Source organism: Triturus cristatus, chromosome 1_2 (genome assembly GCF_964204655.1).
Source record: "Triturus cristatus chromosome 1_2, aTriCri1.1, whole genome shotgun sequence".
NCBI lineage: Eukaryota > Metazoa > Chordata > Amphibia > Caudata > Salamandridae > Triturus > Triturus cristatus.
The window spans coordinates 136,301,433-136,325,405 of NC_140580.1; positions in this window are offsets into that span (position 1 = coordinate 136,301,433).

Genomic DNA, 23,973 nt, shown 5'->3' on the forward strand with positions numbered 1-23,973 from the left:
GGTGCACCAGAGAAAAGTCCAAACTTGAGTAAGTCCTTAGAGTTCCTTTTAATTTTCATATACGTTTTTCCATAGAGTAAGAGATCAGCCAACGCGTTTCGTTCTTTAAGATAAGAACTTCTTCAGGGCTGAAATAAGTAACAAACAAATATATAGACATAACTACATGCATATACAACATATATATACAACCAAAATGCTACATACACCACATAAAACCATACACAAAAGAACACTGTTGCATATAAATATAGACAATAATGCATAAGAATATACAAAGACATACAACGTTATTCATATAAAAGGAGAATGATAAAAATATACATAAAAACAATAGAATAAGAAGACTGCATATATAAACCATTTACAAAAAGTAAGAAGATAAATTCTCATTCATATTTAAAGGGTACTAATACAATAATCACATGTTCATAAGTATAGGGTTTGTGTGAATATTTTCAACACATACATATTATAAAAAGAGGGTAATAACCATATTCCGCAGGACCTAGAAAGTCGCAAAGACTGACCAATTAGTAAAATCCAAAAGCTATATATATATATCTCACCAGTATCTACACGTAGTAGAATAAGTAAAAATCCAGCAGTCTGTAATTCATACATCGCCGTGCAATCGATAATAGGAAAGTTCCTTGATATAGATTCTTCTTATTCTATTGTTTTTATGTATATTTTTATCATTCTCCTTTTATATGAATAACGTTGTATGTCTTTGTATATTCTTATGCATTATTGTCTATATTTATATGCAACAGTGTTCTTTTGTGTATGGTTTTATGTGGTGTATGTAGCATTTTGGTTGTATATATATGTATATATATGTATATATATGTTGTATATGCATGTAGTTATGTCTATATATTTGTTTGTTACTTATTTCAGCCCTGAAGAAGTTCTTATCTTAAAGAACGAAACGCGTTGGCTGATCTCTTACTCTATGAAAAAACATATATGAAAATTAAAAGGAACTCTAAGGACTTACTCAAGTTTGGACTTTTCTCTGGTGCACCTTCCTTTTTTGTTAAAAAGTTCTTTCTCATCTGATTTTCAGTGGAGTCCTTCTGCGGCGGACTTTAGAAGAATTGTGCACAGGACATCTACTATTGTACATATTGGGTTTGAGGTGCTGAACCAGTGGTCAGCCGTGGTGGTTTCTTTTTGTCAAGTATTCTTGTGTTACTGTGTGTGTGTGTGTGTTGCAGAAATACTTTACACATTGCCTTTTTAGATAAGCCTGTCTGCTCTGCGCCAAGCTACCAGAGGGGGAGCACAGGTTATCTCAGTTGTGTATCTAGCTTGCCCTGACTAGAGTGGTGGGTCTTGCCTGGCTTGGGTGTCTACCTTAGACAACCAGATACCCCATTTCTAACACACTCAAATTGTGTTTTTTTTATATAAATTGTTTCGGCTGACATCTGTGCTTTTGTTTAGGTCAGAGTGAACACATTTGCATGAGTATTAGGAACATTTAACATTGCCCTGTTTGTATAAGGGCAGTAACTTTTTTGATGTTTAGAACTGGGAATGTATTTGTTTTGTTGGAAAATGTTAAAACTGTTAAAGTTACTTCATAAACAAAAACAGAAAACATTTACTTTTTTTATAAATGTGTATCTACTTCAAACAAAGCTCTCTCCTTGTGAAGTGTAGGAGTAGAACGTGTCTAAACATAAAAGAAATGTATTAACCACGTAAACCGCATAAAAGAAATGCATTAACCGCATAAACTGCATACTATCCCAGATTCTCCTGTTTCATTTGTGAATGATGAAGCAGGAGAGGGACATTTTGTAGGATACCAAGCAAATCTAGAGATGTGGCATGTGAAGATAGACTTTGAAGATTGTCAAGGACGGGTCAGATGATACATCTGTCAAACGCCATAAAAATATTCCAAATGAACGAAACTTAGTGACACTTCACAGTACTGACTGTGATATTATAGCTGACTTAAACCCAGCAGATCCTGATGAGACAGAGACAAGTTCACTGGAAACGAACCTCAATGATCCCTGTTTCCCTACCACAATGAGATATAGGGTAAATACTGGGTTTCTGACAGCAAATCCTCAGCTGGTCCCAGTGTCAGAAACCTCTATGTGGTGCCCCATCCACCACAGTGCAGCTGAGGGCAATGAGTCAGGTCAGAAGTACCACCTGTTTTAGGCCAGGCCTTCCAAGGCATACTTTTCTTTTCTGTGACCACCTTCTGAGACATGGTGGTCCTGCATATTTGAAATCATTAATTGCTCCTACATACAGGGCAAACAAATCCCTGCGTGTCAGGACTATTGATTGTTTATAAGTATGAAATTACACCCTGTTTCCGTTTCTGGAATATAATAAACAAGTTTTACTGGCCACCAAGAAGTGGCGGCAGACCAGCATCTTATTTATGAAGAAAATACACCCGCCATGTCGTTTGGAGCACTATTGGCAAACGATCTCCAACAGGTCTGTAGGGATATCTAAACTCGGCAGGCATTTTTGAGGAGGGTCCCAGTGAATTGGCTTCCACCACCCCGGAGAATTCACAGATCATGCTTAGAGCTCCTAATGATCATGACATTGTTATAAGTAGCAGACATTGTAGCAGCAACACCATAAAACTGTGGGTGAAGCCTCTTTTCATTAGGCCTGGGCGGTAAATTCCGTTCCGCTCGCGGAATTTGCGGAATTTGCGTAATTTCGCGTTCCGCGGAGAACGCGAAATTGCTCAAAAGTCTGCTTTCCGCGATTTCGCGAAACTTTTGCTTGTTCGCGTTCTCAAAATGCGTGTTCGCGAGATATTTCTCCCCGAGCACGCAAACAGCAATTGTGAACAGGAAAAAACCATCGCGAACAAGCAATTCCGCGTGTTCGCGGAATTTCTGCGTGTTTGCGGAGATTTTTTACCGTTTCGCGGAGATTTGCGTGACGCAATTACGCAAATTCTGCCCACCCCTACTTTTCATCTGATGCATGGGTCTCAAAATATGATAGCATAAGACTCATTACCACTTAAAACCATTGCAGAAAGGTAGAACTAGGAGAGTCAGACTTAAGCACCTTGTCTTTCTGCAAACAATTTATGAAATTGGATCATTAGGAGAGCCAATACCTTATGGGTTGGGTGTACAGACACAATTACAGCACAGGTATAGACACAAAGTTTCCCGTTCCATTCCACATATGATTGAATATTCTCTGTCTAATACCCATTGCCTTTCTTCAATCTCTGTTGACCGTACACCTAAGATCAGCTCGGCCACGGGCTACCAATCAATCAATCAATCAATTAATCATTAGATTTGCAGAGTGCTACTTGTTACCCGTGAGGGTATCCAGGTACTGGCAGGGTCCAGTTCAACAACTAACATATATGAGCGAGACATTAGGGGGGCTGGCACTCCAAAGCCTTCCGGGTCTTCTACACTCACTGATGGTGAATTATTATTATTTTTAATATATTTTTATTGATCAGCTTGTAACACGTGAATACATAGTCACACAGCTGGAACCAACCAGAACTGTTATAGCCATATAGCAGTACAAGCATTTTATGTCTGAAAAGTAAGCCAACAAACATACCCTCCCCCCACCCTCACCCTTCCTGGCACTACAGTTTCTATTCTTGAACACATAGCAACTTATACATCATGATTATGGCATCCCACATTAGCAGACCCAACCCTTGCAGTCATTTGCTGCCCGCACATTTGTGCATCATGATTGCTGCAAGTCAGGATTCCCAAGTAAGTACAGTTAGCAGAGCCCAAAAGTCTTTCGGCCTAGAGGCCTCGGGTAGTTCCCTGCATAGGCCCCCAGCTGCTCTCTGCAATATATCAAATCTCATACCCACTTTTACACAATTGGGGCAGTTTTGGCGCCCCAGCATTGTGCCACTGTCCGCTTGGCAAACAGGGTTGCGACTGCGACAATTTGCCGGTTGCTTGGCTTAAGCTTCTTTATCCATCCCAGCAGACAAACTTCAGGCGTGCACACCACATTTTCTAACACAACCTCAGTGAGCACTCTCGTTACTTGAGTCCAGAATGCGAATATTTTGTCTGCAGCTCCTTGCAAGATGCATAAAGTCTGCATCATCCTGCCCACATCTCACACAGCATGCATTTTCCCGCAGACCAAACTTCTGCAATTGACTTGGTGTATAATATAACTGGTGCAGATATTTTAAATGAATGATGCGGAGGTTGCAGTTTGCCGTCAGTCGGCCAGTCAGCTCGCAGCAGAACTTCCACTGTTCCAGCAACAATGAGAACCCAAACACTGCATTCCATTTATTGTATGAAGGGTTTTCAGTGAGTTCACTCTCTCTCAGTGACGCATTATACAATTTAGTTATCAGACCCCTACGTTCTTCCCCTGCCAGCACCACCTGCAGCGCCATCAGTGTTCTCGGCTCTGCTAGATAATCAGGGAAAATAGATCTGACCGCCTGCTGCACCGACATACGTGAAACCCAGCATTATACCGCGATCCCATCCACCCTGCAAGTCCAGGAGTTACCGGAACTGGCCATTCTTATACAGGTCTCTCAGCTGTCTGATCCCCACTGCCTCTAGTGCCCGCAAGGCAGCCTGCTCCTGAGTTGCAGACATATCCGGGTGCACAGCAAGCGGTAGCGCCGGGGCATATAAATAATCCACATGCGCCCGCTTAACCAGAGTCTTCCATGCCCACGCAGTGCATTGAACAGAGTTGATTTCAGTTCTCAGACCGCCCCCGCCCCCCAACAGTGCTGCCGCCACCAGAGGAATCGGATTCACAGTGTCTGCCTCAATTGCAGTATGTGGCAGGTACCGCTGCGGGATGTACCAATAGTGCGCAAACTGCGACTGCGCACACAAATAGTATAGCTGCATGTCAGGTGCTTCAAAACCACCCTGGTCAAATGGTTGTGCGAGCAAGCCCCAACTGCATCTGGGTTTCTTGCCTCCTCAGACAAGGGTCAGAATGGCCAACTGAAGCGTATTAAATAATGCGATATTCAGTCGAATGGGGATGTTGACAAACAAATAAAAGAGTTTAGGCAATATCGTCATTTTCGTTACTGCGATTCTCTCAGCTAGCAAGAGAGGCAATTTAGCCCACCACGCCACTTGGTCAGTGATCTGTGTAATGACTCGCCATAGTTCATGGAGAGTACCCTGTCAGGATCCCTGTGCAGCCATATCCCTAAATATTTCACCGGGTCAGTTGACCACGACAGCGGGAAATCCAGCTCCACCTCTTGGGTGCCAGCCGTCAGCGGCAAGACTGTTGGTTTTGCCCAATTTATTCTTAATCCTGAATATCTCTCGAATTTCACATATTCACGCAGTAACTCCGGGAGATGTGCAGCGGGCTCGCGGACATAAAGCAGCATGTCATCAGCATATAATGAGACCACTGATGGTGAATTTACAGCTGCAAACTGAGATCCAGTTATGTACCAGAAGATTCACTCCACCTTCTAACACCTTCCAAGGCACAGCTTTATGGTCAATTGTACTCTCTCTTGTACTTCAGCAATGTAAGACAACCATACGCAGGTCTTACAAACCCCCCAAATACAATGCATGAGTAATGAAAGTTCATGCTGCTATTGTTTCCAGGCCATTAGGTAATATGCATGAGTATATGATTCTGCACATTCCAAATCAGTTTTTACAAAACATATATACATGTGGCTGTTTCACAAATGCATGCATGAGTGCACAAAAGAGTCCTCCTGAGGAACTCTTTTATTTACTCTTGCATGTCTTTGTGAAGTGGCACCAAAAACTCCAAAATAGGAATACAAAGGTAATTATTCAGGGAATATTTAAATACGATTAAGGGCAGATTTACTAAGAATTCATGCGACGCAGGGCAGTAAGGTGAATTGTTGCGCTGCGTGAACAGGAAAGGGCTGTAGAGTGCCATAGCTACTAGGATATGATGCTCTTCAGCTCTCACCCTGTGCTGGCACACTTGTGACTGCCTAGCTCCGATGCAGCCACCCCTGTGCTATGCAGCAAGAGTGCCTTCATTCCAGGCAGATTTGTTTTTGTGCAGGAAGCAGTACCATGGTTTTTATGGCGGTCACAACCCCTTCCTGCCCAAAAACAATCCTGAGAGGCATTTTCATCTTTTTATGCGTAATGCAGAATGCACCATCCATAGAAAGAGGAAATAACAAGGAGAACTGAACATATTTCTCCTCCTCGTCATGGCTTTTTGTGGTAGGCGTACCAATTTCACACAATTCCAGCTTTACAAACTTTAGTAACTATGGGATTGAGTGAAATCCATGGGTGAATGCACTGACACATCAATGCTCCACCTATGAAATGCTTACCACTAAGAAATGTAACTCAATGCAGCCCTAGCTGTGGCGTTGTAATACATTTCATTACCAGGTCACAGAAGGGCATGCAAATCAGGCCTTGCGTGGCTTTGTAAATCCCAAATAAGCCTTTGAGTTGCCCTGCCTCTCCTTGCATGACACAAGGGCGACGCAAAGGCTAAGTAAGTCTGCCCCTTAGTGTAAGCAGAAAGGCCTGTGCAATCTTTGCCTCTTGTAATTTAGAGTTGGATGTTTCACGGCGTGGAAGAGTACATAAAAGAGTACTCCTGTAGTAATACGGTTGTGAATCGAACCCTTAGTGTGTTTTTTACAGCCATATTTAGCATATTTTGTAAAGAGTGTAGTGAGCTCCTTGACACTGAGCGTCGTATGGTATCTGAAAATGAAAATGGGGCACTCAGACATTTTCTTATTTATCAGTAACTGTGACACAGGCTTAACCTCTTCGCTGCGGCGCAAATTCCGCCGCAGCGTGCTGAACATTCCAATCGCGGGCGTGGTCATGACGGCTCCCGGCCGTCATGAGCACACGCCCATCGTGACTCATGACGGCCGGGAGACGTCATGAGCATGGAAGAGGTTAAGTAATCTTCAAGACCATGGATGTACAATACATGTAAAGTTCAACACTTGAAGAAACCAGTATAACCATTGCAAACCACCAAGTGAAAATGTTACACAAACACGCCAAAATGTTTCTTCCTGTATCATTATGTTATTGTCTAATGTCTTAGCAAGAGAAGATTATCTGCATCTGTTAATAGACCATCCACTGAAGAGCTTCCACTGGCATAGGGGAGGATCGTTGTCTCTCAGTTCATTGATTCAGAAATTGTTAAAGCGCAGTCTTTCTATCCTAGCAACAGTATTTACAACGTTTGTTCTCCCCCCTTGTGCGGTATTGGAGGTACGGCCACTCAAAGTTTTTAGCATTTAAAATTGATATGGATTTGCCAGAAAGCAAACATTACTACAATACTACAATGAAGCAAAAGAAAACACTCTGGAGAAAAGAAGGTCCAAACACGCGCACAGACGGAGTGAGGGGCATCGGAGGTCCGGCCATCCATCCACCCACCCGATTAAGAGCGGGCAGACACATGATCATTTTTCACTGTCCGTCACCACCAGGTAAACCTCGGTAAGGGACAGTGAAAACTGCAAAATGCCCCCCTCGCCATGAGAGAAAACTGCAATGGCAAGGGGGCAATGATTTTTTTTATTTTCGTAAACAAAAATCCACTTTGAGTTTTTGTTTAGGAAAAAAAAAAACTAAAAAGTTTGCCATGCTGCTCCATCATGTTAATGTACCCATCCATCAAACGTACAATGCACTGACAGGAACTGCAGTGATGGTGGTTCCTGCAAGTGGTGGAGATGTACGCTGGGAGAGGGATACTCCATCAGGGAACTTGACTTTGTAACACCCATCTGCCAACATCTAAATCAGTCACTAACTCTTTTAAGAGCATCATTATTATTCTTCCAAAGAAACCAGAATTTAGATTAACGTTTGTGGGGCATATTTTAACCATTTACTTTGCATCATTTGAATAGCTATGAAATGCCACTTATTTGTAATGACATGGAATTGCTTAGCAACAAAAACCAAAGCATCACCTCATACTTACTCTTAGCAGTGAGTATTTCCATGAGCTTTTCCTTTTTGGAGTTAATGCATACTGTCTCTTGCAACTATGGGTGGTCCAATTATATAATCCGTCATACCACCTTCATTTTACTTACCCCAGACAGGTCCTCTACCCATAGAGTGAAAGATATGGATTGATATTTTTGAACATTACTTAGAGGATTCAGATGGATTGAATTTTAGACCAGGTACAAAAAGGCATTAACGGTAAATACTTTGGTAAAAGAAGGACAAGATGTCTTTACATTTTTGCCAATTGCTGTAGGTCGTAATGATATGATGTCATGGCTGATGTTTAGGAAAAAGCAAAGAAGAGGTTAGAAATGTTGGAAAATATGTTAACTTAGTTGTACAAAGGCATAAGTGTGATACACAGATTAAAAAAAGTCATACAACGGTAGCTCAGTTAAAGACAAAATGTTAAGAAATCAGCTCATTGTGCTTTGTAAAACTAAAACATGTGAAAAGGTTGTTAGGGACAATGAATCCAACATGCACGAAGTCATAAGAGTAGCAAAAATAATGCAAGAATCGCATCCCAGGATGAAAGAAATGCAGCCGATGGATTTGAAATATCTCAGTAATGTAAATAAAATTTAAAAAGGAAGCTAACAGCAAAGTAGTTAAATTGAGAGAAGGAAAATCTGGTATTGACTAGTGGGAGTCACCTCCATGTCAAAATCAGTTTATAAGGGTTGCTACAGATGTATTAGTACAATGCATGTAGCGGATTACAAAGGAATGCAGCAAATGTGGGAAGTGGGGTCATTTTGCTAGAGTATACTAGATCATGAGTAGAAGTTGTATTGTAGAGGACAGGGCCGAAAGTAGACATTGTATAATATACGTAGAAAATATGTGTCAATCTAAAAGAGTAGTCCCAGAGCAAAATTTGTGATAGACAACAAAGACGTGAAATTGATGGTAGGCCTGGGGGTCTATGTATACAATTAAATTTAAGGTACTGTTTGAGGACTTTTTGGCAGGGTAGAGTCCTACAACCTGTCACACAGAGGAAGGCAGAGCCTGCAACAACAGCCGGATACAGCGGGAACGATGGAGACGTAGATTTACCCCTTCCCCTAAGTAGAGATGTCCATGAGTAATTAGACGTACACTACAGGGACATATCTCTAATCGGGGAAAGGGAAAAAAAGGATAAAGAAACTGGAGCGCTTCTGCGAAACCTCAGGACTAGGGGATCTTCGGAGGGAATGATTCTCTCGCGTCTTATCTGTCACTCTGAGTGCCCTGGAAGAGAGACCACACATTCATTAACAACTATAATCAATATGCCTTACACTCCTTCCCCCTCCCACCTTATGTGTGTGTACTTACTCAGGCATCGGCTGCTCATCTACTCAAATGATAACAGTGGCAATGGTGCAGGAAGAGGAAAACCATACAAAAACGTTGTCGCTGACCAACGTGGAGGCACTTATCTGAAAGAACGTCTCTCTTAGACTTCAGGGAGAACGTGGTAGTGCCAGCCTCTGCGCAGACACTGGAAGGGGTAATCCAATTCCTCCAGGCGAAATACTCACTTTCACCCCAACCTTTCAGTCAGATGGAGGCGAAGGAGTAAACGTGCCAAATTAAGCAGTCTGTAAGCGCGGTGTCTCCCCCATCCCTTCTCTTCAGGGAGGCTAGGAGCAAAGTGCTTTTTTGTTCTGGCGGACTTGTCAATAAAGCCAGGTTTAGGGAAATCCTTTCCGCAGAATAATCCAGTGCAAACGAGGCGTTGCACTCTCGAGGAACTCTCTTGGAAGCTCCGGGGAGTTCTCTCTCGTAGGAGTGAAGGCGCGCGCTTCCGTGTTGAGCGCGGACTTCAAAAAGCCGAATCCTGTCGTGTCGCACAATTCTGCAGGCAGCGCTGTGGCCACCTACGTCTGCAGGGTTTTTCCGTGCGTAAGACTGAGCTCCAGCAATCCCTTCGCCGGGACCGGAGACAGGCTCTAATTCAAAGATCCAGCTTCTTTGGTGACGCTCCGATAGCGACACTTGAGTAAAGCATCCAGCGAATTCTTCAGGGGACTCAAGGGTGGAATTGGCAGCAGAAAGAGTACTCCGATCACCACGGTAGGCAAAACGTACTCAGGTGACAAGCCTCGTTGAGAGTGTGGGCGGAGCTTATGTACCAGAAGGGAATGTCCGGTTTCTGCCTCTAGGGCGCCTGGGATACGTAGTCTTCCCTTGCTCACTTTTATCGGCTGGGGCTATACTTCATGTGCCTATCTCCGCCGAGTTGTGACACAACCTAATGATATGCACCCATGAGGATATGGTGGGGAGGATATAAGCTTGTTAGGCATCACTTAATCAAGATTTGAATTCAAAGGAGTGCAATCAGAAGGAAAGATGTACATAGCGCAAAGTGATCCAGAAATTCTGGGATATTGTTGCAGACAGTTCATAATAACAGATGCTTGTACAATGCAGTGAGGTTTTGGATGTTATCTTGAGTCGCAATGGAGATGTACTTCAAGAAAAGTTGGGAACATTGAAAAGATATGTACGTGTGCGAAAACTTAAATAAGGTGAAATGCTGGTGATGCATAGTAAGAGAAGAATTCCATTGGTAGGAAGAGAACGGGTTAAGAGAATGTTATTTGAATTTTAAAATAAGTGATTATTGAGGTGGTAGGAATCTTAGAATGCCTTTCCCCAGTAGCAGTACCTTAGGTCCAAATCCCTATCAACTTTAATAAATGGAAGAAGTCTATCAGTTTACCAAAATTCTGTTTCGGTTAGCATCTGTGGTCAGCATATTTAAAAGCATAATGAACCGTTTGTTCAAGGACAAAGACAACATTTCCTTCTTTCAGGATGATATTCTGATCTTTGGAGCTACTGAGGTAGAAAACAATCAGGCTTTGGGAGCAATGTTAAACATTATGAAAGATGCTGGTTTAACATTGGTAAAAGAAAAAATGGGGAACAATATTTGTAGCTCAGGTGTAAAACCCAAGGCAGATCTGGTAAAATCAAGTACATTAGCGCGGTCAGCCCAAGGAAAACACTAGCTATGATCCAATATGGGTCTGGTCCAGCATTACTCAAAATTTGTGGAGAATTTTGCAGAAAAAACTGAATAGGGGTAAAGAATTAAAATGAGGAGACCGTCAGAAGAAAGTCTTTAAAAGAATCAAACAGGTATTTCGGGCTTTTCAATCTGCACAGCCCGTAGCAGCGCTTGTACCCCTGACTGCGACCTCCAAGGAGAGCCCCACCTGCTGACTCCTGTCAGCTGGGGAAGGCAGTTGCCGGAGAAGTATAAAGGGAAGGGTCCGCAAGGGAAACGTGTTTCGCACTCCATCACGGACCCCGCCAGGCCTTAGCACATTCCTTTTGCTTTTTGGATCACTTACCCGCGATTTTCTTGCTCCCTCGCCGATGCGGTGAGACGTTCAGGCTTCACTCTTCGGTCTGCTTGTGTTACTATCCATTTCCGGGTTGTTGGATGCTCTTCCAGGGCTCCAAGTATTCTCGAGTCTCCGTTGCCAGCTGGCAACATAGTTTCCTTTGGTTCTTTCTTTGCTGGGCAGCTTAACTCTTCGTTTCCCAGCAGTCTGATTCTGTAATTGAAGAGAAGAAAGACTTTTAAAGAATCGTTATTTTGTTGTTTGGGGAGTTTGCTTTTCTTTTCCCACTTCACTCCCATACTTATCTAATGGCTGTGTTCCTTGTTTGTTGAGGGTTCTGTATCCAGTTCCTTCCTGATTGCGTCAAGTGTCTTCTTGCTAAAAGAAAGTAAATAAAGAGGCAGTATCAGAAAACCACTTCTAGTTCACATCATTTTCATAGTTTGCACTAATTGCCATATTTTTATCCTTATCTTTTTCCTGATATGGGAAATTCGTTTTTTGGTTTTTCCCATGTTCAGGCGAAATAGATACCTTTTTTCCAATGGGTCTATCGTTCTCCAAAGGTGATTCCTTTTTTTTTTTTTTTTTTTTTTTAATTTTTTTATTAAGCATTTTTACATTTATGTACAAGACATGGTACGCAATCCGGAAACCAAAAGAAGAGAAAAGTAAAAAAGGACACAAAGAAAACAATTTAACATAATAACATGACAACAATGGTGACAGTAAGATACTTCAACAGTGTTAAAAGTGTTAAAAGCAAGGAGGGCCCCAAAAATTCTTAACATAAAAACAAGAATACATAACACCGTGAGAGGGTTGCCAACCGAAAACAAATTAAAAAAAGACTTTAATTACCATAAACCCTAAGCTCCTCCCTTTTGCGGCATAGTCTGCCTATCCATATGAAGCTGTTAGTAAGCTTATGCACCAATTTAAACTCACCCTCTAGACCACAAAAAGCGTATTTGAGCATACAATACAAATCTCATTCAGTACTCTAAGACAGCTTAAAGGTTCCCTTCCTTCCATTGGGTGATGGGCTCCCAAATTACCCTTCCCATTTTCCTCCCATTTTTACCTTTCCTGGCATATATCTCTTTCTCCAAATGATACATCGAAAGCAACTTTGCAAGCCACTGATGAAACGAGGGCGGGAGAGGATCCAACCATACAGAGGCTAGACACAATCTTAAGACCGCCACCGCCACAAACAAGAATTCCCCCCCTAGCTGCAATTCTCCTTCCTCCTCATTTATACCTAATAAAATTATTGCAGGAGTTAATGAGAAAGAGTTTAATCCTAATACCATCTTAATGAAATTTCCAACCTCCTTCTTCAAAGAGTATAAATGGGGACATGTAGCAAATATATGTTCTAAATCTGCCAAGCTACTTCCACATCTATAACAATTTATTCCTACAGTTCTTCCCCATTGGGCTAATTTAGCTGGGGTATAGTACAGATGAAACAGCGTTTTATAATGCTGTGCCTGCAATGATGCGGAGCGCAGAAGTCTATGGCCCTTCCCCAAGGATAACTCAAAACAATCCTGGCTAACTCCAAGGCCATCCTTCCACTTATCGCCCCATTTCCCTAAATCATCCTGCTTTCCTTTTGTTAATTCGAAATAGAATCTTTTAATCGTACACTCTTTCCCCGATCGGATCAATTCCATTACAGAATCCTTACCAAACCCCAGAGATCCACCCGCTTTACTCAACAAGAAACTCCTGATTTGTAAGAACTTAAAAAAGTGTCTATTATGTAAATTATACCTATTCTGGATTTCTGAGAATTGGCAGACACTTGAGTCCCCCATAAGATCCCCAAAACTCTTAACTCCCTTAACTACCCATTCTGTAAAGACCGGATCTCCAAAAATCTCTACTGGCATATTAGGGTTATCTACTAAGCTAGTGTAGCGGTTATACCTCCCCAAGCCTACTCTTTTCATAAATGCTTTCCATACTACAAATGCTGACATAAGGGTCTTGAATTTTGTTCTCTTATAGTAGCTAGCCTCCGTGAATTTCAACAACACATTTTCCACCTCCGTGCCCAAAGCCAACCCGAATATTGCCACCGTACCTAGATCACTCCCTCCTTCAGCCTCAGCACCCCCTACCAGTCCTATCATATTTTGAAACGTCGCTGCCCAATAATACAATCTTAGATCGGGTACTGCCCACCCTCCCCTTTCTTTAGGTAATGTCATGAATCTTAATGCCCTTCGTGTCTTTCCTTTTCCCCATATAAATCTATTAAGTATAAGTTCTATCCTTTTGAACCACCTAGCATCAAACCGCAAGGGAATTGCCCTAAATAAATATAAAAATTTTGGGAGAATTAACATTTTAATTATATTCGTCCTCCCCACTAAACTCAAGTGCAAGTTCTCCAATCTATCCAGATCTTTTTCCACTTTTTTCATTAACGGGGTGATGTTCCTTTCCACTAATAAATCTAGCTCTGCCGAGATAGATACTCCTAAGTATGTTCCTGAACATATGACTCGACTATCGGTACAGATGGCAAATCTATTTTTAATTATTTGAGTCTTTCCCTTATTTAACCTATACCCCGACACATTCCCAAAATTTGCAGCCTCTATTTCAATTTGTTTAACGGACGCCATCGGTGTTGGGGTGACCACTGCAACATCGTCGGCATAGGCTAAAACTTTACATTGCCCAGTAAGGGTAGGGAGAGCGCTAACCAGACCACACGCCTCGATTCTTCTTAAGAATGGATCAATATAGATAGCGAACAGCAGTGGTGAACAGGGACACCCCTGCCTAGTTCCACGACTTATTGGGAATTGCCTCGTATACCCTGCATTAACCCGAACCGAGGCAACAGGATTTAAATACAGCGCCTTGATTGAGTTAATAAATCCCTGCCTTATACCAGATCTTTCCAACACCCTCCACAAATAGCCCCAGGAGACCCGATCGAATGCTTTTTCCGCATCCAATAACATAACAGCCATCGGGTCTCCTGCGACCTCCGTGACATCAAATAACGTGATCACTTTACGAACATGATGGGTGGTCCCCCTTCCCGGAATGAACCCATGTTGCATTCTACTCACAATATTAACAATCACTCCAGCTAATCTTGTTGCCAGCGCTTTGGAAAACACTTTAGCATCGGTGTTCATTAAAGTGATTGGTCTATAAGACCCCGGCTCCTCCGGCGGTTTCCCTTTTTTAAGTATTAACACAATCACCGCGCTCCCCCACGATCCCGGTATTGATACTCCTACTTGTGCCTGCTGCATTAATATTGTTATAGCCTCCTTCAGGACCCCCCAAAAAACCTGGTAAAATTCTATTGGGATTTGATCTGGTCCTGCAGCCTTACCCGCCGGCAGATTCCATACTGCATCTTTTATCTCTTCCACTTGCAATATACCCTCCAAGCCCTCCGAGTCCCCTTCCTCCAATGCAACCCCCGGTATCCCTTGCAAGTACCCATTCACTGTCCGGCTATCAATATCCCCCAGTTCTTCGGTATACAAACTTTCATAAAAATTCCTGAATACCTCTCGAATTTCCTCCGGATCCACATGTAACCCGCCCGCTACATCCCTTATCTCCCTTATTACTCCCGTAGACTCATGCTGTCTTGCCCGAACGGCTAGTTGTCTGCCTACGGCTTCGCTGCACTCATAACACTTCTCCCTTTTGGACGTGTACTGTTTAGCTGCTTTAATAGCAACATCCTTTTCTGCCTCCCCTTTAGCCTTAAGTAGCTCATTCCATGCCAGATCAATTTGAATACCACTCAAGAGACAGCTTTCCAATTTTGCCTCCGCCTCAATCAGCTTTTCCCTTGCCTCCTCACTCCTTACCCGTTCTTGTTTCCGCTTAAATGAGCTGAAGCTCATTGTCTCACCCCGAATTCCTGCCTTAAAGGCGTCCCAAACCACCCCCTCCGCCGCACTACCTCTATTAATCCGAAATAAATCTTTAATCCACTTAGTCATGTGTGCTATGTAATCCTCCTCTTTTAGCAGCCCCCTCTCAAACGTCCAACTAGTGCGCTGTCTTTCATTTATATTACTCGATAGTGTTAGTATTAATGGACTATGATCGCTGAATATCCTTGGTAATTTACCTATCTGTACATTCGCAACATCAAAGCTAGGGACTAAAAAATAATCTAACCTGACACACACTTGGTGTGGGGCTGAATAATATGTATACCCCTTATCAGCCATCCGTTTAATCCCCCAAACATCTATTAGGGCATTATTTATAATTAAGCTTTCCAATGCTCGACTCACTCTTTTCTTCCTCCCCTTATATTTCCCAAAGGAACCCTGCCCTAATCCATCTGACCCATTGATATTAAAATCCCCTGCAATAATGACTCTCGGGGCCCAGGTAGCTAATTCTACATCCAAAAACTGAAAGATTTCCGGGTCATCTTCCGTAGACCCATAAACAGAAACTAGCGTGGTCCATACCCCATCCAAGAGACACTCTACCATAGCCCACCGCCCCCACAGATCGTGTGCCTTCTTCCTTACCACAATATTCCTATTCCTAGCGAAGATGGCTACACCCCTCTTTTTCACCCCCTGCCTAGAACTTACTAATAGATAAAATCCCACCTGATTCAACAGGTGTACCTGCGAGTCCATTATATGCGTCTCCTGTATGAAGACTAAATCAACATTCATTTGCCTTAAGGCAATGGATACTCTCATTCTTTTTTGTGGATCATTTAATCCACACACGTTCCACGTTACGCACCTAATATCCATGAAGACCCGAATATATCATTCCTTACATCCCTTCTCCTACCTTCAATTATTTCTTTTTGTTTCTGGCTCTCCCGTCCTAACACAATCTCCCTCCACTTGCACATCATAGCTATTTCCCAATTGCTTAAAACAGCCAAGAATTCTCTTGGTCTACCCTTATCTCCCGCTCCTTGCTTTTTGTGTCCATCTCGCCTCTTTTGCCCTGCCTGTTCCAGACGCGCCATGCCTTGCACCCCCCCAAACCCCCCAGCCCACTCCCACCTCCCCCCTCCCCCTCCCTTACTGGCAAATAGGTCGATCCCGACCTATGTGAGACAGCCGGTCCTCCCAGGAAGCGCCCCACCCTGCCCACCCAACATAATCCTTAAACTCGTTCAACACTGATGTGATATCCCCCTTCTTGCAGCCAAGATCTTTTTCACCTCATCTCGTCACCTCATCACCTCATTTTCATCCCATACAGTTTCACCATTCACTATTCACTATTCACTATTCACTTCTTATGTCAAACGCCCTGTGCTAGTAATGGCTGCAGCTCGATCACTTTGCCTGTCTCGTTCTCTCTCACCCCTTCTCCCCTTCTCTTCCTTCAAAAAAGTTAGATATTCCTGTGCTGCAATTTCTGAAAAGAATACCCTAGTCTGCCCATTAACAATCACTTTAAGCCGCGATGGAAACATCAGATATACTTCACAACCAATGTTCTGAAATGGTGTAATAAGTTGCCTCATTCGCCATCTTCTCTCAACTGTCATATGGCAGAAGTCTGGGCGGGTGAAGAAGGAGATGTCCTTATATGTTCGCTTCTTTGTTGGTTTAGCTTTCATGATTAACTCTTCCCTCAATAGATAATTCCCCAAAAAGACCAGAATAGCTCTAGGCTTAGCTCCTACCATATTCTTCTTCTGCGCCAGCGGGAATCTATGTGCGCGCTGTACTTCCTTGTCCCAGTCCCAATTATCCAACTCCTGAAATGCACCTTTCAGCAACTCCACCACAAAAGCCCGCACATCCCCCCCTTCCCTCCCCTCCTCCACACCAAGAATTCTTATATTGTTACGTCTCTGCCTATTCTCGAAGTCTTCAAGCTTCCAAAGGACATCCAATGTTGTTTTTTCCTGCTTTTGTCTACCTGCTTGTAGCTCCACCACAGCCTCCTCCACTTTGCCTGTTCTCTCCTCTACTTCCTCCAACCTGCCCGATAACTCTTCATATAGTTTATCCACCTTGCGAAGTGAGTCTTGAATCTTTTTATTCGCGTGTTTGACTCTTTTACTCTCCAAGCGAGCCTCTCCCTGTATCTGTTTCAAAGTTGAGAGTAGCAAATCAAATTTATCAATATTCCCCTCCATTTGTCCAGGTAGTTGCCCCCCGACTGATTCCTGGGTTAGCTGTGGTTTACCGCCTGTAGCACCCCCCACACTCAATTGTGAGGTAGCTGTCGTCTCCCACGCTAACCTCTTAGCAATATCTCCTTGTGGTGGGTACTCCAATCGTTTAGTTCTCCTTCTCGCTCCTCCCCTTGACCTACAAGGTTTCGCTTTTGATTTTACTGCAAGACTCCTTCTTAAAACAGTATTCTTCCCCGCTATAACCTCTGACCGCTCTGAGTTTTCTGAGTCCAACTCCTCTAAGTGACTCTCCACTGAAAAATCTGTAGACGATATAGAGCTGGAGCTTGAGCCTGCGCCCACACCCCCCTCATCCTCTTCCTCGTCATCCTCATCCTTTTCATCAAGCCCTGTATAAAAACACTCATCGCTCGGTGAGCCCGTAACTCTCAATTGACTGCCTCTAGCTCCATCAAATACGGCCCTTGTGGTTTTACTCTTTACAGTATGGCTTGTAGATCCGTTGATGCATCCTCCATCCGTCTCCCCGTGCTTCTCCTGAGAGTTAAGTAACCCCCCTTGAGTCATAAGGGTCAGCTCACTCTCCTCAATCAGCTGATTGTTTGTTATAACTGGTGCTCCCACCTTCCTACCCTCCATCTCCCTTTTCTTCTTTTTCTCCACAGCAGCAGTCCCCCTTAATTGACTGTCTTCATACCCAGAGCCACCATCCAGCAGCCTTGCTTCTATAACCACAGACTTTGTAATGGAAAGATCAGGCTCACCCGGTAAGTCTCCTGCTCCTGCTCCCCTAGCGTCTGCTGCAGTGAGTAATGTCAATGCAGGTGACAGCGGCTGAGTCTCTGCCGCGTCTGGAGACTCTCCGGCGTCTGCGGCGTCAGCGGCGTCTGACTGTATGTGACTCACAATCACCTTGGCCTTGGCCACGCCCTCTCCGTCCTCTCTACTTCCACCTTCAAAAGCGGCGTTATCCATTGGCTCTGTAACTTCTGCTAAGGCTGGTAACGAAGCCGAAGCCGAAATCGGAGCCGCTACTGCCACTACTGCTGCTGATACTGCCGGCCTCGCGTCCTCCATCTCTGTCCCCGCGAGCGCTGGGGGGTCCAGGTGAGCCGTCGATACCCCTGTCATCTCCATAATCTTCAGACCTTCCCCTTCTGTGAGTTGGGCTACCGGCGCAACCGCTGACAACCGCTCCGGGTGAAGCGAAGTGAATGATTCGTAGAGTGTGGGCTGTCGGAGGCTATCTTTCTGCCTCTCGCCGCTCGTGATACTATTGTCTTCCCCTTTTCCAGGCGGCACTTTCCTCCTGCTGCGAACAAGCTCTCGTCCTTGCCTTCGTCTTTCAGTTGCTGCCAAGCGCTCCTCCTCGCGTAATCGAGCAGTCTCTTTTCTTATCTGACCTTTCCGAAGGTTTTTAGCTCTTATGTTTGCAGCTGGTGTGTCGGTATCACTCTCCGACGCTTCTTGACTTCCAGTAGCTGCTTTTACTGCTTTCTGACTTTTCGGAGCCATATCACGCCAAATTTTTCTTCCCCTTGCCTGGTATTCAGGGGTACAAGTAACAGCCAGCCTTTTCAGCGGAGACAACTTGCTCCGGACAGTCAGTTTCCTGCCCAGGTTCTTTAATAGCCACAATGACAAGGTATTTGGCTCCCAGAGCATCCCTATTTCTCTGTAATCCTTGAATCCTTTCGTACCCTCTTTCCCTCCAGATTAGAGGATTAGAGGCTTAGAGGCTTGAGTACGCTTACATCTCTCCTTGTCACATCAGTATATCCTCGCTACCATCAGAATCATCAGGAGCAGGGTTCTAGGGCATCTGCTTCCTACGGACTGTCGGCGGCCATCTTGCCCCTTCTACGGACTGGTGATTCCTGATTAGGTTGGTATGCTTCATATTTCATCTTTGTTTGTGGCTAAAATTCAGCAGTCCATATATACAATAAGTGTATGTTTATTTTCTAGTTACCTTGGGTGTTTTACACTCTAATTGCAAATCTTAACTGCATAGGAAGAGCACCACATTCAGCAGGTATAATATCATAGTAGTTGATACATATATACATTCAGTAAGCTGCTAGTATAAGTAACGTACTTACCTTTGTGTCTTTTACCATTAGGTGCCTTGGTGTTACCATACGGATGACCCAGTGGATTCTACCCATATTCCTTTCCTTGTTTTGTCTACCCATTTTTCCCACCTTTCTTCTTTTGCTTTGACTTTGTTGGGCGAAGGAGGTGGGTGAGGGAAGCTGGGACATAGCATCGATTCCTTACATTTCGCCCCTGCAGAAAATCCAGGTGAGCCCCACAGAACACAAAGCCCACGTTTTATATTTCTGCCTGGGCGTAATGGAGGAACATCAGATAACATTAGCTGATGTGGCAAACATGATAGGTAATCTACAAAAAGAAACCCAAGCTCTAGTTCTCAGAGTAGATGCTCTACAACAGGCTTCCCGGATTCCACCACGCCTTTTTTGCGTCACACTCTCCTCCGTCTGGTGGCATGTCTCCTGTATATCACATATCCACTCCCTCTTCTATACCTTTAGCGCCCCCAGAAAGATTCTTAGGTGACTCATCTAAATCCGCAACATTCATTAACCAGTGTCAGCTGCACTTTATGTGAAAGGCGTCCTGCTTTCCCACCGAGCAATCTAAAGTAGCTTTTGTCTTGTTGTATTTGGGTGGTACAGCAGCTACATGGTAAATCCCTTTAGTGGATAGAAACGATCCCTTATTATATAACTACAGAGCTTTTAAGGAGGACCTACAACGCCTTGCGACAGGCATTCTTTCATGCAGTCAGTTGATACTGAGCTTCCGAATCTTAAGCAAGGATCAAAAGATCTTATGACTTATATCTCTTGTTTTAACAGGCTAGTTGCTGAAGCTGGATGGCCTGAAACCAAACGTAGTGATCTCTTTTACAAAGGCTTGAAAGATGTCTAAAAAAACATGCTAGCACAGGTGGTAAATCCCCCAGAATCTTGTGATGTCTTAATTGATTTGATAGTTAAATTAGATCACCGCTTGCATGAATGAAAAAGGGAAAAGGGACGTCTTGAGACGAGGCTCTCTGCCTTAAGAGAAAAGAAATCAGAGTCAGACAAACCTGTTAAGGATCTGGAACCTATGCAAATAGGCAGTATTAAAGGACCCCTGAGTAAGGAAGAACGGCAGAGACGACGAGCTGATAATTTATTTTTATACTGTGGTAAATCTGGACACTTCCTTAGCGACTGCCCTATCAAACCAAAACAATGTACGGAGTCGGGAAACTGACCAGCCTGAGTAAGATGGAGAGAAAGTGCTATGTTAGACAGGTTTAATTGTATCCCAGTTGTTAGGTCTTGATCACGCTCCCTACCCAATGCACCATTTTTTCTTTCTAGCCTAGGTGAGTTGGGGCCGTGAAAGTGTAGAAGTACAAATCATGCTTGATTCAGGTGCCACGTGGAACTTCATAGATACTGCATGGATTGAGAGAATGAATATTCCTGCTGAACCAAAAAAGACGGTGGAAGTTGTTAAAACTATAGATGGGAGTCACATGAAATCTGGACCTGTCACTCATTCCACCATAGACCTAGGCTTCCAAGTCCATGACAGACATTCCGAAACCATCCAATTTGATGTCATCTCTTCACCTCAGTTTCATGCAATAGTAGGACTCCCTTGGTTGCTGAAACACAACCCTGATATCAACTGGAGAGACCATACTTTAACTTTCACCTCAGAGTATTGCAAGACTCACTGTCTAGAAAGTCATGCTCCATTACAACGCGTAGCTGAAATCACTGATTCCAGCTTGCCTGTATTACCTGATTGCTACGACTCCTTCTGAGAGGTGCTCGATAAGGAGAATGCCTCTGTCTTACCATCCCATCCGCCTTATGACTGCCGCATTGATCTGGTGCCTGGATCAAAAATCCCATGCAGTCGCATATATGCTTTGACTGAGAAGGAAAACACGTATTTCAGGGAATATCTGAACGACATGTTACAAAAAGGATTCATTGGCCATCCGAAACCACAGCTTTGTCCCCCCTTTTTTTTATACCTTAACGAGAAGGGGGTCTTCGGTGCTGCATAGACTACAGAGCCCTTAATTGTGTGACGATTAAGAACAGATACCCTCTACCTCTGATTTAATCCTTACTCAATCAAGTAAAACAGGCCACTGTTTTTACCAAACTTGATGTAAGGGGTGCCTACCATTTCATCAGAGTAAGGGAGGGAGACGAATGGAAAACTGCCTTCCGCACTAAGTTCGGGCTGCATGAGTATTTGGTTATGCCTTTTGGGCTGTGTGATGCCCCTGCCGCTTTCCAGTTCTTTATTGACGATGTATTAAGGGAGACATTAGATGTTAACACTATGGTCTACATAGACGATATTCTAATATATTCTTCATCTATAGAAGAACACATTGGAGATGTTAAGAGTGTATTAAGAGTGTATTAACACGCCTTAGAGATAACAACCTTTACGTGAAACTAGATAAGTGTGAATTTCACATTCCTGAAGTCACCTTTTTTGGTTTTGTGTTGTCAGCAAAGAGGGTGACCATGGATCCTCAAAAGGTAGCTGCCATCACTCAGTGGCCATCTCCCTGTTCAGTGAAGGAGGTACAGAGTTTTCTGGACTTCGCTTATTTTTATAGGCGGTGTATAAATGGGTTTGCATCTCTGACAGCTCCTATTACTAAACTCTTGAAAAAAGGGATACCTTTCACATGGACACCAGCCGCTGAAGAAGCCTTTTCCTGCCTAAAGGAGTCTTTTGTCACTGCCCCTATACTGCAACATCCTGACAGTTCCCAACCTTTCATAGTGAAAGCAGATGCGGCCCAAGTGGCCATAGGAGGAGCATTGTCCCACAGAGATAAACAAACAGGTCATCTACACCCAGTAGCCTTCTATTCATATAAGCTTACCCCTACTGAAATAAACTATTCAGTAGGAGACAGAGAATTACTGGCCATCAAATGGGTATTTGAAGAATGGCGTCAGTACCTGCTCGGGCCTTACATACAGTCACGGTTATCACAAATCATAGAAACCTACAGTTCATGAAGGCAGCTAGGGCTTTATACATGAGGCAGTTGTGATGGACTCACTACTTCAGCAATTTTGACTATGTTACACAATTTCAGGCGGGCACCAAACATGGCAAAGCAGACACCCTATCCTGATTTGGATATAATCTATCTGAGGATCAGGGTATACAAGATCAACCCCTTATTTTGAGTCCTGATCGTATTCTCGGAGGTACCTTTACGGAGGAGTCGTTTTTGAAAGCAGTGCTTCATACACATGAATCCGAAGAGATCAAAGAGTTAGAAACTAAACACGAAGGAATTAGAACCAACAATCTGGTATGCGTTCAAGAGGGCTTAGTTCTTTCTACTAAAGACTTACAGTTACAAGCACTGGACTGGTGTCATATACATGTGCTAGCAGGACACCCATGTCACAAGAAAACCCTTGCTCTGCCCAAACGTAATTTCTGGCGGCCATCCATGAATCAGGATACCCAGTCGTACATTCAGCACTATTACATCTGCACACAGAGTAAGAGTTCCCACCAGCTCCCTGCAGGACTCTTGACCCCTATGCCCACTCCTCCATTTCTATGGGCTTTATTGTAGAACTGCCCCCCACTAAACAGAGCTTGCTTGTACATTCCTCCAACATGTAGCACGTCTTCATGGTCTCCCTTCTGTCCTTATATCAGATAGAGGCCCTCAGTTTGTGTCCAAATTTTGGAAAGGTTTGAATACCTTGCTGGAAATAGATGGAAGGCTCTCTTCTGCTCATCACCCCCAAACAGATGGTTAGACTGAAAGGATCAACCAGTGCATAGAGCAATACCTAAGGTGCCAACTATCACAAGAAGACCGAGATTGGGACACTTTTCTTTGGACTGCAGAGCTTGCCTATAACAATGGTGAGCATACCTCCATAGGAGTATCTCCTTTTTTTTGCAACTACGGTTTTTACCCTCGTTGTGGTTTTGTATCTCCTCAGGTGCCTGCTACTACTCTTGCTGCTTTAGACTTGGTAACTCGTCTCCATGATATCCATGTCACGGCCAAACAGACTCTGGAGAAGGCAAAAAATAGGTGTAAGGAGGATGCTGATCACTATCGCCGACCGCCTCCAGATTATGCAGTGGGCGACAAAGTTTGGTTATCCACCAGAAATATCAGGATTAAAGGGATGATCAAATGTAAGCCACGCTTTATTGGTCCCTTTGCTATTTTTTAAGGTTATAAATCCTGTAGCTACGAACCTAGACCTGCCTGACTCTTTGCGTGTCCATCCTGTTTTCCATGTGTCTTTCCTGAAGCCTGTTGCCCCTGGTACTGTTATTCCAGCTCAGCCTCCCCCTGTTTTGGTGGATGTTGAACCTGAGTTTGAGGTTGCGTATATTGTGGACACGCGCAGAGTATGGGGTCAATTGCAGT